This window comes from Prionailurus viverrinus, chromosome F2 (genome assembly GCF_022837055.1).
Source record: "Prionailurus viverrinus isolate Anna chromosome F2, UM_Priviv_1.0, whole genome shotgun sequence".
NCBI lineage: Eukaryota > Metazoa > Chordata > Mammalia > Carnivora > Felidae > Prionailurus > Prionailurus viverrinus.
The window spans coordinates 53,456,735-53,469,495 of record NC_062578.1 but is presented as its reverse complement, the minus strand read 5'-3'; positions in this window follow the sequence as shown (position 1 = coordinate 53,469,495).

Below are 12,761 nucleotides of genomic sequence, written 5' to 3'. Positions count from 1 at the left end.
TACATGTGGGAAGAAATATCACCCATTGTCACAGAGTAGAGATCCACAGTCTTTTTTTTTAATGTTTATTTATTTTTGAGAGAAAGAGGGACAGAGCATGAGCAGGGAAGGGACAGAGAGAGAGAGGGAGACACAGAATGTGAAGCAGGCTCCAGTCTCCTCTGCTGTCTGTGCTGTCAGCGCAGAGCCTGATGTGGGACTCAAACCTACACGCTTCGAGATCATGACCTGAGCTGAAGCCGGGAGCTTAAGCAACTGAGCCACCCAGGCGCCCCAAGACCCACAGTCTTGATTCAGTAAACAATGTGCATATACATGTATATGTTTACAAATTTAAGTTAGTTAGTTACCTGTGGAAATTGGGATATGTCATAAAAATTTGATTTGCATAGTTTCCTTGATTGAATCTTGACTGAGACACCATTTTTCTTGAAAAAAGAAAAGATTTGGCCTTACAAGTTCAAATGCTTACATGAAAAAATTTGGCCAGAACTCAGTGGTGAATGCCTTCTCTGGATGGGACATATAATCTGTAATTCTCCATTGTCCCCACCTGCTCATTTTACTCATTTATGTTAACTACTTATCCTGAGTAGCTCCTTGAGTTTGTAACCTCTGCACCAGATGATGGTCTGGGTGAAAAGGGGCACACAAGGAAGAAGGGGATACTTTCTGTTCTTAAAATATTGTGAGAAGTCTGATTGGACCTGATGGGAAGCTGTTTGCTTGGAGCTGGACAGAATGCACACCCACAGAGCAGCTGTACTGGAGGGCAAAGCTGATACAACCGTTTGTGCAATGAGAGGTGGAGGGAAAAGCAATGGAAGATTCCAAATTCCAGTTCATTAGGCTGCATAATGGCCCTTCATAGTCAACAAAGACCAATCTTTCAACAGTCGTGGGCTCACAATTAAAGAAGTTGTTTCTTAAGGAGGAAGAGCAGAATGGAGGTAGGCTGAGATTGTACTCAGTCCAAACTACCTCATACAGCTCTCTGGTTCTTAGAAGTCAGCCAATTCAATTTAATTTCATTTGGCTTCCACTTTCAAAAATGCATACATTGGATGACACAATCTGTTATATTAGATTTACTAATATTTTATAGTGATGCAGCAAAGAGCAGGCCAAGTACCTTAGACACATGAGATTTATGGCCCAGTGATTAATCTTGTAAAATAATGAATTGCCACCAAAAAGGGGGAAAGAACAGATTCTTTCCCAAACAGGAAAGGAAATCTAACCCACGTATTTGATGGATGAGTATTTAAAAAAAAAAACAAAACAAACAAATAGGAAACATTTGGAATCTAAAAAACCTCTTCCTGAACACCCAACAGTCAACATCTTCCAAAACCAACTTGGTGGGTGCAGTTGGCAAACGGAATTGGACCTCTCACCTTAAGAATATTAGCAAATTGCAATGGGTGTGCTCCAGAAGAAATACGATCTTCTTACACTAGGACTTTCCAGCAGGAATGCAGCTTCTACAGTTGGCAGGATCTAACTGACACTCGCAAATAGGTCCAGTTTGAAAGATGAGGATTCAGGATGCAGTGAACAGCATATTTTTCTTATTATTTTTATGCGTATCTAGCCTTTTGGAAAAAAAGGTAGAAATATGTTTCTGAAACTCAAACTCCAATGACTTATAAAAGCCATCTCTTAATCTTTCCTCCAGTTTTTTTTATTCATTCATTCATTCATTTATTTGAAAGGAAAGGGTAAAAATGAAACTTATTCTTTTTTAGATATAAAGGAAAAGCAATTTTGATTGTTTGAGGAGGAGGGCTATGTAACAGGTTGGCTAAAGCTATACATATTCACATACATACTATAATTCTGGTAGCACTCCTGCTTATTATTATCAGCCTTTAAAATGAAAAACCTACCTTTTCTCAAGTGGTATTACCCTATAGTACATTGCTTTATTTTTTTAAGATTTATATAAAAATTCAGGGGAGTCTTGCTTCGCTGGTTTTTCATGAAAGAAAACATTTCCTTTGCAGATTGGAATTAAAAAATGCAACTATTGGACTTGTTTTCCTTTTCCTTCCTCTAAAACCAAGAAACATATTTTTCTTTCTGCACCGAGACTATTACTGAGCTATCAGATGACCAGTTGGGTCCTGAAACCAAGATATTTATAGTCTGTAAATATTTTTATGGTGGTAGTGGTGAAGAAAGGGGTGGTCTTCCCTATACACACAGACTGCCTTATAATTTTTTTTAACATTTAAAAGTAAAGTCCATTTTTCCTGCATGAGAACAAAGCAATCTGTTTCTGCTGGGAGGACTTATGGTGATTTTCTTTTATTGCCCTCTCAGACATGTGGATATGTGATTATACAGATTTTGGATCTATTTTTGAAGTTCTCTTTCATGTACAGCATAGGTATTGAGAAATCAAAAAGGTTTATAAACATAGACAAAATTATATTTCAAACAGTATTCTTTTTTCTGAATCAGTTTTCTTAGAGCACATAGTCCTGAAAACAAAGTAACCCAGGAATTTACATTTAAAAATATTGCTGTTTGTGCATCAAAAGCAATTTATTGATGTATAAGTCAGCTATGCTTTGGTAACAAATGATTCGTAAATCTCAGTAATTTAGAATAACAAAAGTGTCTGAGGATCAGCTGTGGCTCTGTGTTATCCTCTTATTCCAGGATCCAGATAAAGGAGCAGCTTTTATTTGAAACATGTCTTTTTCAGGCCTAAAGAAAAAGAGCAAGAGACACTCATCATGGCTCTTAAAGCTTCTGCTTGGATGTGGCATGAGTCACGTATGCTTTTGACTAAAGCAAGTCACATGACTAAGACTGATATCAGTTGGCACACGGAGGTATATTTCTCCCACAAGAAGTCATTGCAGTTTCCATGGTAATGGGTAAGATGAATAATTATCCTAAAGGAAAGAGGAAAGAAATAATTGAAAGTCACAATGCAATCCACCAGAATGATCATGAAGAAGTTCTATAAACCCATCACCAGTCAGTCTAGGAAGCTTCTAGTCTCCATCCTACTTCCACGATTTAAATCAGGACTGTCCCAGCCCCGAAGAACACATCCAGAGTTCCTTCCTCCTGTTGTTTGATGTGCACTCAGGATACTAAAAAAAATATACCTTTTATTATTTGCATAAGCAGAGAAAATTTAGAAGGGTCAAAGTTCTAAAAGAAAAGCATTATGATATAGCTCACAACTGGAGACTCATACAAACATTGCTCAATATTCCTAATTTCTTCTACCTTCTCTTATTCTTTTTTTCTTTCCTTCTTTGTCTTCCAACCTCTCCTCTTCTCCCCTTCCCCAAATACATACATTTTATTTATTATATCTCTCACTTTTTCTTAATTTCTCTTCTCTGCTATTCTCTTTTCTCTTTTAATTTAATTAACTCATTCTTTCAATTAATATTACTTCCTAAATACATCTAGGATACTAAGATGAAACAGACATGGTCCCTAGCTCAATTTATGAAATAAGAAAATTCTACTAAGTCTGTCCAAGGTACTTTCTAACTCTGAAATCTTATGATTATTTGTTCCCTAGGGTATGCATATTTGCAGGAGAGAAAGGGATATACAAAGTTAGAGACAATATAAGGTGACATGTTTTAAATGCCAGAAAAAGGTAATTATAAAGTGTTATGGAAATTCAACAGGAGGAGATTGTTTTTAGGATGGGTTGGCAATAGATCAGTCTCATTATCTGAATTTTTAAATCCTTCCCTCTCTAGAAAATTTCTCTTCTCTTTCATTAGCTGACTCTTTCTCTCTGTCTCAGATATTTTATTGTTGGTGATTAGACCAGGGCTCTGAATCTAGTTCTTATATTACCAGGACTCTATTTCCAAGTTACAGAAACCCAATTCAAACTGGCCTAAGCCGAAAAAGGAAATGTACTGCCTTTTAAAATGGAAAAGTATCAAGCCTATGGACATATAATATAGGTATTTTTTTAAGTTTATTTATTTATTTTGAGAGCGTGTGAGAGAGAGGGAGGGAGAGAGAATCCCAAGTAGGATCCATGCTGACAGCACAGAGACTGACATGGGGCTCAAACCCATGAACCATGAAATCATGACCTGGGCCAAATCCAAGAGTAGGACACTTAACCAACTGAGCCACCCAGGCACTCCAGAATCTAGGTATTTAAAAGATGTCCTCTAGAATCTATTTCTTTTCCTTGGCTTTTCTTTTCTTTGTGTTGGCTTTATTTGCAAGCATGCTCTTCCCTCATGACTCCAAGATGGCCTTACAGACTCACCGCCTACCAGTTTCTCAACCTCAGCATTTCCAGCAAAGGTTCTCCTGTCATTGGTCTGACCTGGAAAGCTGTCCTGATCCTGAATCAATTACAGTAAGTAGGGAAATGGAATGCTTCAAATGGTCAGGCAGAGGTCACGTTACCTACTGCTCTTGGGGGCTGAAGGAAAGTGAGACTTCCTTGTAAATGTACAGAGAATGTGTGTAACTAAAGAAAATAAGGTTGCTGTTTGAGAATGGAAAACAGACTTGCAAAAATGACAGATATCTGCTACATAGTATAGGCTTAAGAATGCACTGTGATAAATATGATGGTGTGGTTACTGATTTTATTCATTATATAGGCATGTATGGATGCAAAGAGAATCTGTTCTTTTCTACCCAAACTTTACTGTCCTTAGCCTTTTCTGCCTATTTCACTCATTGTCAATAATATTCCCTGCAGATATTGTGAAGCTTCTTTTTTTCCTTGAAACACATTAAAGCATAGCTATTTTATGGTTTGTCTGATTATAATGATATTTGTAGTCTTTGTGGGTCTCTTTATGTTGTCTGTTGTTTCTTGTCCACTGTGACTCTTGTGTGTGTCTGCTTATTTTTTACTCTGTGCTGGTTATTGTATTTGAAAAATTATTTGTGGGACTAATGTGAATTCAGGATGAAGGCACTTTATTCCTAGGCAATTTTGGAATTTGCTTCTGTCAGCACCTGTGGGGACTATCAGTCCAGGACCACCTTAATTTTATTTCAATGCTCGACTGTCCCTAGACCACCCAGGTGATGTAAATCTGGGATGCAAGAGGTGGTGAGGGCTGGTTTACTACTGAACCACCCTGACTCTAAGCTGGGGTACCAGGTTATTGTGAGAAGGGTCTCCTATTTAATTCCTCAATTAGTATCTATCTTCGATTTGAATTTCTATTTCTCTTTCCACAAGAAACCCTCCCTTTCCGGAGAAAATGGAAATTCACATTTTTATGTTGGGTAAATAGCCTCAGGATGAAAGTGGTTTTTGTGCTCACTTAACATCCTGGGTTCTTTGGCCTGTTATTCCTTACTATCTTGTTAGCTCTTTGTGGCTGTTGGAATGATGTTTATTATTTTCAGCATTTTTTAGTTGTTTTCAGCAGAAGAGTTGGTTCAAATAATGTAGCCTGCCATTCCTGGGAACAGTAAGTCTTCTCTCTGAAAACCCTGGTCTATGCTTCATCATTCCTGATCCTTTCTTTCTGTTCTGTGCTCTCCCACTTTTCTGTCCTATTTTTTTTATTGTGTTCTGCTTGTGGATAGACTGGGGTTACCATACCTATATTACTGGACTGGGGTAACTAAACCAATATTTTTTGATGTTATATCATGGATCAACTTCTCATGATCTTTGATGAACATCTTTATATCTCTGTCTTGAAATTAATGGTATAGAGTCCTTCTGATTTCTCCAAAATACTGTCATCTTGGTCCATTTGGACTCTGGTGTACTTTTGGGGTATCTATCTTTCTAATTTTAAATTATGTCTACCATCTGAAAACATGATAAAAATTATACTGTGACACAGGTTAGGGGTACCAAATACTCAAATATTTGCCTATTTACAATTGTATTACATACATGTTTGCATGCATATTTCCTTTACTTCTTGTCCTCCTAAGGGAACATTTACTAGCCTTGTTATTTTTCTTGTAATCCCCTTAGATTTGATTCCTGCCCCTCCTCCCACCAGTTTCCTCCTTGGCTTGTTTGTTGGTTCTCTTCTTTTACATACCTTAAGTTTTATATTTTTTTCAAGGTTTGTCTTGTTGGATTTTTGCCTCCTTACCCTGGAAATCTCTACTATTCCTTTGGCTTCAATTGTATTCTATGTGTACCTGATAATCAAATTTTATCTCTAGCTCTGGCCTTTGTAAGGTGTTCCAAGTCTGTGTCATCACTGATTACCTGCTGGCTCTACCAGGATGTTGTCCATGTTTTTAAATTCTGCATTTCTGGGGCACCTGGGTGGCTCAGTGAAGTGTCCAACTTCGGCTCAGGTCGTGATCTCACAGTTCATGAGTGTGAGGCCTGCATCAGACTCTGTGCTAACAGATCAGAGCCTGGGGCCCACTTCGGATTCCATGTCTCCCCCTCTCTCTGCCCCTCCCCCCCTCAAAAATAAACATTAAATAAATAAATAAATAATAAAATTCTGCATTTCCAATATTGTATTCTTTCTCCTCCAGTCTCTTTTCTGGGATTATATTTTTGGTAATATTGTTAACATTTACCTAGTCTTCCTAAATAGAAACTCCAGCATCATCCTTGCCTTCTACCTCTCCCTATTCCTACATTAAATTTTTTTTTTACATCTACTTATTTTTGATACAGACAGAGCACAAGTGGGGGAAGGGCAGAGAGAGAAGGAGACAGAATCCGAAGCAGGTTCCAGGCTCTGAGACCGACGTGGGGCTCGAACTCACAAACCACAAGATCATGACCTGAGCTGAAGTCGGATGCTTAACCAACTGAGCCACCCAGGTGCCCCATCCCTATTCCTACATTTAAGCCATCAATCCTTCCTTTCCATTTCCACCAATATTGTACTGATCTAGTTTCATACATAATATGGATGATAATTACTGTTTATAGATTCTCTATTTGCAAATCTGCCTACTCACTAACATTTATTTATAACCCCCAAATCAATATTTATGGCAGTTTCATATTCCTGGATATGCACAGAGTGGCAAAAAATTTAAATTGCCTGACATGCATGTTTCCAGCAGAGGTTCAACAAAGTGATAGTTTGTCTTCTTGTTTCAGTTCTCCGACTATGAACAAGTGTCCTTTTTTGCAACCTATTTAGTACTGGATTTTTTTATATTTGGGGGATTTTCTGTTGGTGATTTTTATAATGGGCCCCAAGCATATAGTTGAATCTAGTGTTCCCTGGTGTAGGAAGGCTGTAATGTGCCTTATGGAGAAAATACGTGTGTTAATTAAACTTCATTCAGGTGTGAGTTATAATGCTATTGCTGTGAATTTGATGTTAGTGAATTAACAGTATATATTAAATAAAATTTCTTTAAACAGAAACACACTTAAAACAAGGTTGTGTATTGTTTGGTCAATAAAATGTGAACATAGGCTTACAGGAACCTAACACTGTTTTTCTCCTAGGAACAATTGTTTAGAATTCATGGCTACTTTATAGAACACAATCACCACGAAAATCAACTGTGTGTGTATAAATAGATCATACAAAATATAGTCATATACGACATATAATAAAGCATGTATATGATTAATTTCTGAACTGGTTTCCCTCTAATGCGTTTTCAATATCACTGAAAAAATTATTTTCCTAAGGTAGAATTGAATATGTTACACCTCCTACTTAAAAAAAAAAGTCCTCAATTCATATTGAAAATTCCTTTTTGTTACCATCAAAGCCTATTCGCCTATAATCTGTCTACAATTCACTTTGCCGGTTAAAAAAATTTTTTTTTAATTTTTATTTATTTTTGAGAGAGAGAGAGACAGAGTGTGAGCAGGGGAGGGGCAGAGAGAGAGGGAGACCTAGAATCCGAATCAGGCTCCAGGCTCTGAGCTGTCAGCACAGAGCCCGACACGGGGTTTGAACCCACGAACCGTGAGATCATGACCTGAGCCAAAGTCAGATGTCCAGGCGACTGAGCCACCCAAGTGCCCCATCACTTTGCCAGTTTAAACCCTCATCTTCTGTCCCTCCGTCCATGCCCCACCCCATTAGCACCTTGGCTTAGTAGACAACTATTTCCCTTTATATCTCTGTTTACTTGCTTTCTATCACTTTTGATTTAAATGCTTTTTGTTGCTTCCCTGATAAAATCCTATTCAGCCTTCAAAACCATGATCATATATCGTCTCTGTAAAGTTTTCTTAATACTCACACAACAGCAGTAATTGCTTTTGTGTTTATTTCTAATTTATATTTATCACTGTTGCAGAGCAAGTTATAAACAAGGAAAGAGGGAAGGCTAGAATAAATTGTGTTGTTGGATTGGGATGAGGGTGTACATAAGAACTCACTCATGGTTTTAACTCTGATGCTGAGAAAAACTAGAAGCTACGACACTCCTGGCGTTGTGTAAATCCACACCCAGGTCTTGGTTTCCAAACAGAATTCTCTAGTAAATAGAACCAGAGCTTTGGAGAAAAGGTTCATTGCAGGGCTGGAATATGGAAAACACAAGATAAGTCTGGAAGTTATGGTTGTGCTGAAATTGAAAAATACTTAAAGAATGTTTGGAACATGTGAAAAGGACACAGAACCCAGTTTAAGATTCTCCCAGAGGCCAAATCTGGGACAAACTGAGAATCAAAATAAATACAGTTAACACAAATAACCCATTGAACAAAATAAGAATCCATGGGTCCATACTGATATCAATCAGTTGATCAGGGAGAAGAGAAAGCTTTCTCTTATAATAGACAAACAACTAATAAATGTGGAATAAATAATGCATTTTGAAAGTTGCCATTTAGCAACTGTCAGAGGATAATTGATTTGAACAAGAATCGTTAGATAGATGATCAAAGTAGATAGTGAAAGTTTGATGAGGGAAAAAATATTTACAATAGTGCCAGGGTTTTCCATAAAATAATTGTGAACATCAAAAGGAAAAATAGCGACTTTTCCATGTAAGATCCTGACACATAATATCTTAACCAAGCAATGGGTAATGGGACAGATTAGTATCATGTTCCTCTTGATACGATGCCCTGATAAGGTCACAGCATCAATATCATCTTATTCCTCCTAATAAAGGCATAAGCTTAATCTAGTTGTGAAGGAGTACCAGAAAAATCTAAGCTAAAGGATGTTAAAAAAAATGACTGTGTTCATTTTATCTTCAAAATGTCTAGGCCACAGATGACAAAGATAAACTAAAAAAAAGTTTCAGGTTAAAGAGGACAATGGCACATGACAGCTAAATGTCATATGTGATCCTGGATTCCTCCTGGCCTGGAGGACAAGTAGCTGTAAAGGGCATATTAGACTACTGAGAACATTTGAATATAGGCTGTGAATGAGATAATGATACTATATCCATGTCAACTTTCCTAATTTTGATAATGTTGAGGTTATATAAGTGGATGTTCTTATTCTCAGGAAGTCTACGCTGGAGTATTTAGGAATAACAGGGTATATTTAAAACTTGCTCATCGTTGGTTTAGAAAAAATACATAAGGTTGGGGTGCCTGAATGGCTCAGTCAGTTAAATGTCTGACTTCGGCTCAGGTCATGATCTCACGGTTGGTAAGTTCGAACCCCATGTCTGGCCGTGCTGACAGTTCAGAGCCTGGAGCCTGCTTTGGATTCTGGGTCTCCCTCTCTCTCTGCCCCTCCCCTTCTCATGCTCTGTCTCTGTCTCAAAAATAAAATAAACATTAAAAAAATAAAAAGAAAAAATACATAAGGCTATAGAGATAAAGTGAATGATAAAACAGATGCAGTAAAATTTAAACATTGCTAATACTTGGAAAAGGGTATCTGGTTTTTTTTGAAATTACACTGAAATAAAATGCACAAAAATAAACACTTTAGGAAGCAAAGACAATCTCTTGTTTATTTATTTACTTTTTATTGTTTATCTCTTCCAAGTAGTATATATGTGTGTGTGTGTATGTGTGTGTGTATATGCGTGTATATAGGCTCCATAAGGGCGATGGTCCTGTCTTCCTTGCTCACCACTCTATCCTCAGCACCCATAACAATGTTAATATATAGGACTTCAATAATTATTTGTTGAATGAATAAAAGAACATATGAAGACAATTACAATAGAACCCTTTTCTTCTTCCTTTCCTTTCCTTTCTCTTCCCCTTCCCTCCCCCTCCCCTCCCTCTTCCTTCCTTCCTCCCTCCCTCCCTCCCTCTTCCTTCCTTCCTTCCTTCCTTCCTTCCTTCCTTCTTCCCTCCCCCTTCCTTCCTTCCTTCCTTCCTTCCTTCCTTCCTTTCTTTCTTGTAGCTTCATGCCCAGTGTGGAGCCCAATGCAGGGCTTGAACTCATGACCCTGAGATTGGAGGCCTAACCAACTGAGACACCCAAGCACCCCAACAATAGAACACTTTTGTCTTTAATTTTGTACTCTCCTGAAACCTTACACAATCTAAAGTAAATTTTTTTTTCAAAAGAGGAAACAATTCTCAAAGAAATGAGGCATAAAAGACAATAATTTCCTAACCCCTAACCCTCCCTCTTAGCAAAATACTAGGAAACTTTTCTCTGGGAAATATGACCAACCCTAGTGAGAATAATCAAAGAAATTATATTTTGATTTCTCTCAATAAATTCCTCAGTTTATTTATGGTCCATTTTTATTAATTTTTTTTTCAGCGTTTATTATTTTTTTTTTATTTTTGGGACAGAGAGAGACAGAGCATGAACAGGGGAGGGGCAGAGAGAGAAGGAGACACAGAATCGGAAACAGGCTCCAGGCTCCAGGCTCTGAACTATCAGCCCAGAGCCTGACGCGGGGCTCGAACTCACGGACCGCGAGATCGTGACCTGGCTGAAGTCGGACGCTTAACCGACTGCGCCACCCAGGCGCCCCTATGGTCCATTTTTATAATAATTTTCAAGTTGACAAGTATCACCCAAATGATAAGGTTTTTTTTTAATGTTTATTTATTTTGGGGAGAGAGACAGAGCATGAGCAGGAGAGGGGCAGAGAGAGAAGGAGACATAGATTCTGAAGCAGGCTCCAGGATCTGAGCTGTCAGCACAGAGTCCAATATAGGCCTTGAACTCACAGACCAAACCGGTAGATCATGACCTGAGCTAAAGCTGGACGCTTAACCGACTGAGCCACCCAGGCACCCCCAAATGATAAGTTTTTAAAAATCAGTTTTTTAATCTCTCATTTTAAAATAGAAGCAAACAAAACCAATATTGCACTGTATATTAACTAACTCGAATTTAAGTAAAAATTTGAGAAAAAAATACAAGCAAATAGCCAATAATTATCAAATATCAAGAAAATCCTTAAAGATAAAAAGATAAAGGCCACAACTGGAATAAACAAGATCATGTGCTATAAAGAAAAAGTTAAAAAGAGAAAGAGAGCTCTTATAATTAAACGAATGAAAAGGGTGATGGAGAATTCTTTATATGACTTGGATGACAAAGTTGAGGGCAAATTTCAGAAAGTAGAGAAAAAAAGACAGAGATGAAAAATAGGAGAGGTAATATAGGAAATTTAAAAGACAACTTTTATGTTCAATATTTGAACAACAGTTCTTCCAGAAAAAAAGGAGAAAAGAAAATGTGTGTGGGGGGAGAGAGATCATCCACAAAATCACCAAAGCACAGGTGCAGAATGGAAGGACATGAATTTGCAGGTGTAAAGGGCCACCAAACTTCCAACAAGAGCAATGAAAAAAGATCCACAACACAGTACTGACAGTGAAATTGTAGGCTAAAGCTTCTGGGACTGGGCTCCAGACAGGAACATAAAGAAGAATCAGCGATTAGAATGGCTTTGGCCTTCTCAAATGTAATATTGTAGGGTAAAATACAGCAGAGTAATGTCTCCATATTACTAAAAAAAAAAATCTCAATATATAATTTTATATTCAGCTAAGTAATCAGTTGTGAGGGTAGAATAGGGACATTTTTAGAAACACAAATTCCCCCCAAATTTACTGCTACACAAAATTTTTCAAGAAAGTCTTGGAGAACGTCCTTCACCATAGTGAAGGTTCACTTGGAAAGGGGAAGATGTGGGATGCAGGAAACAGAAAATCTGCCAGAGGTGAGAGGGAAAGGGAATTCCCAGGAAGATAGTGAAGGGACATTCCAGAATGACAACCCAAAGGGTAACCAGTTCAGCTGAAGCATGCCAGAGCCTTCAAGAGGAACTTTAGATAAAATTGATGGTCTACTTGGTATGAATAAACATATTAAGAGGTGATTAAGAACACCAGAAGAATGTTTGGATTGAATTTCTGGTAAGTCACAGAACACAGAAAACAAGGTAATGATAATTCCAGAGAAAACAAAAAGTTACATAGGAAAGTCACAGTAGTTACAGTTTACTACATGACATGACTCTGAATAACATCAGTCAGAATAACATAACCACTCAATATTGAGCTAACCATATGTGAAAGATGAGGGGATGGAGTGTGGGGAAGAAGCAGGAGGAAAAGGGAATAAGTTCTCTTTATTTTTATCATGGAAAATCTGTAGATTTTATAACAGTCATGATTCAGTCAGGATAGCAGATTCACTAGGTGTTGTAGATGGAGTTATTATAGGAATTAGATCTCACATAATTGTGAACGAAGCTGAGAAAATAAACATCTGGAAGGGGAATTGGAGAATCAGAGGAGTCACTAATGTGTCTGAAAAGCCAAGCATCCTAACCACCATAGTGCCACAGCAAAGGGAGAATTTGTGGAGAGGTTTCTGGAAATCTATTGTCTCTACAGCTAGTTGTCTAGTCACAGGCCTGGGGTCTCTAGGTCAGCA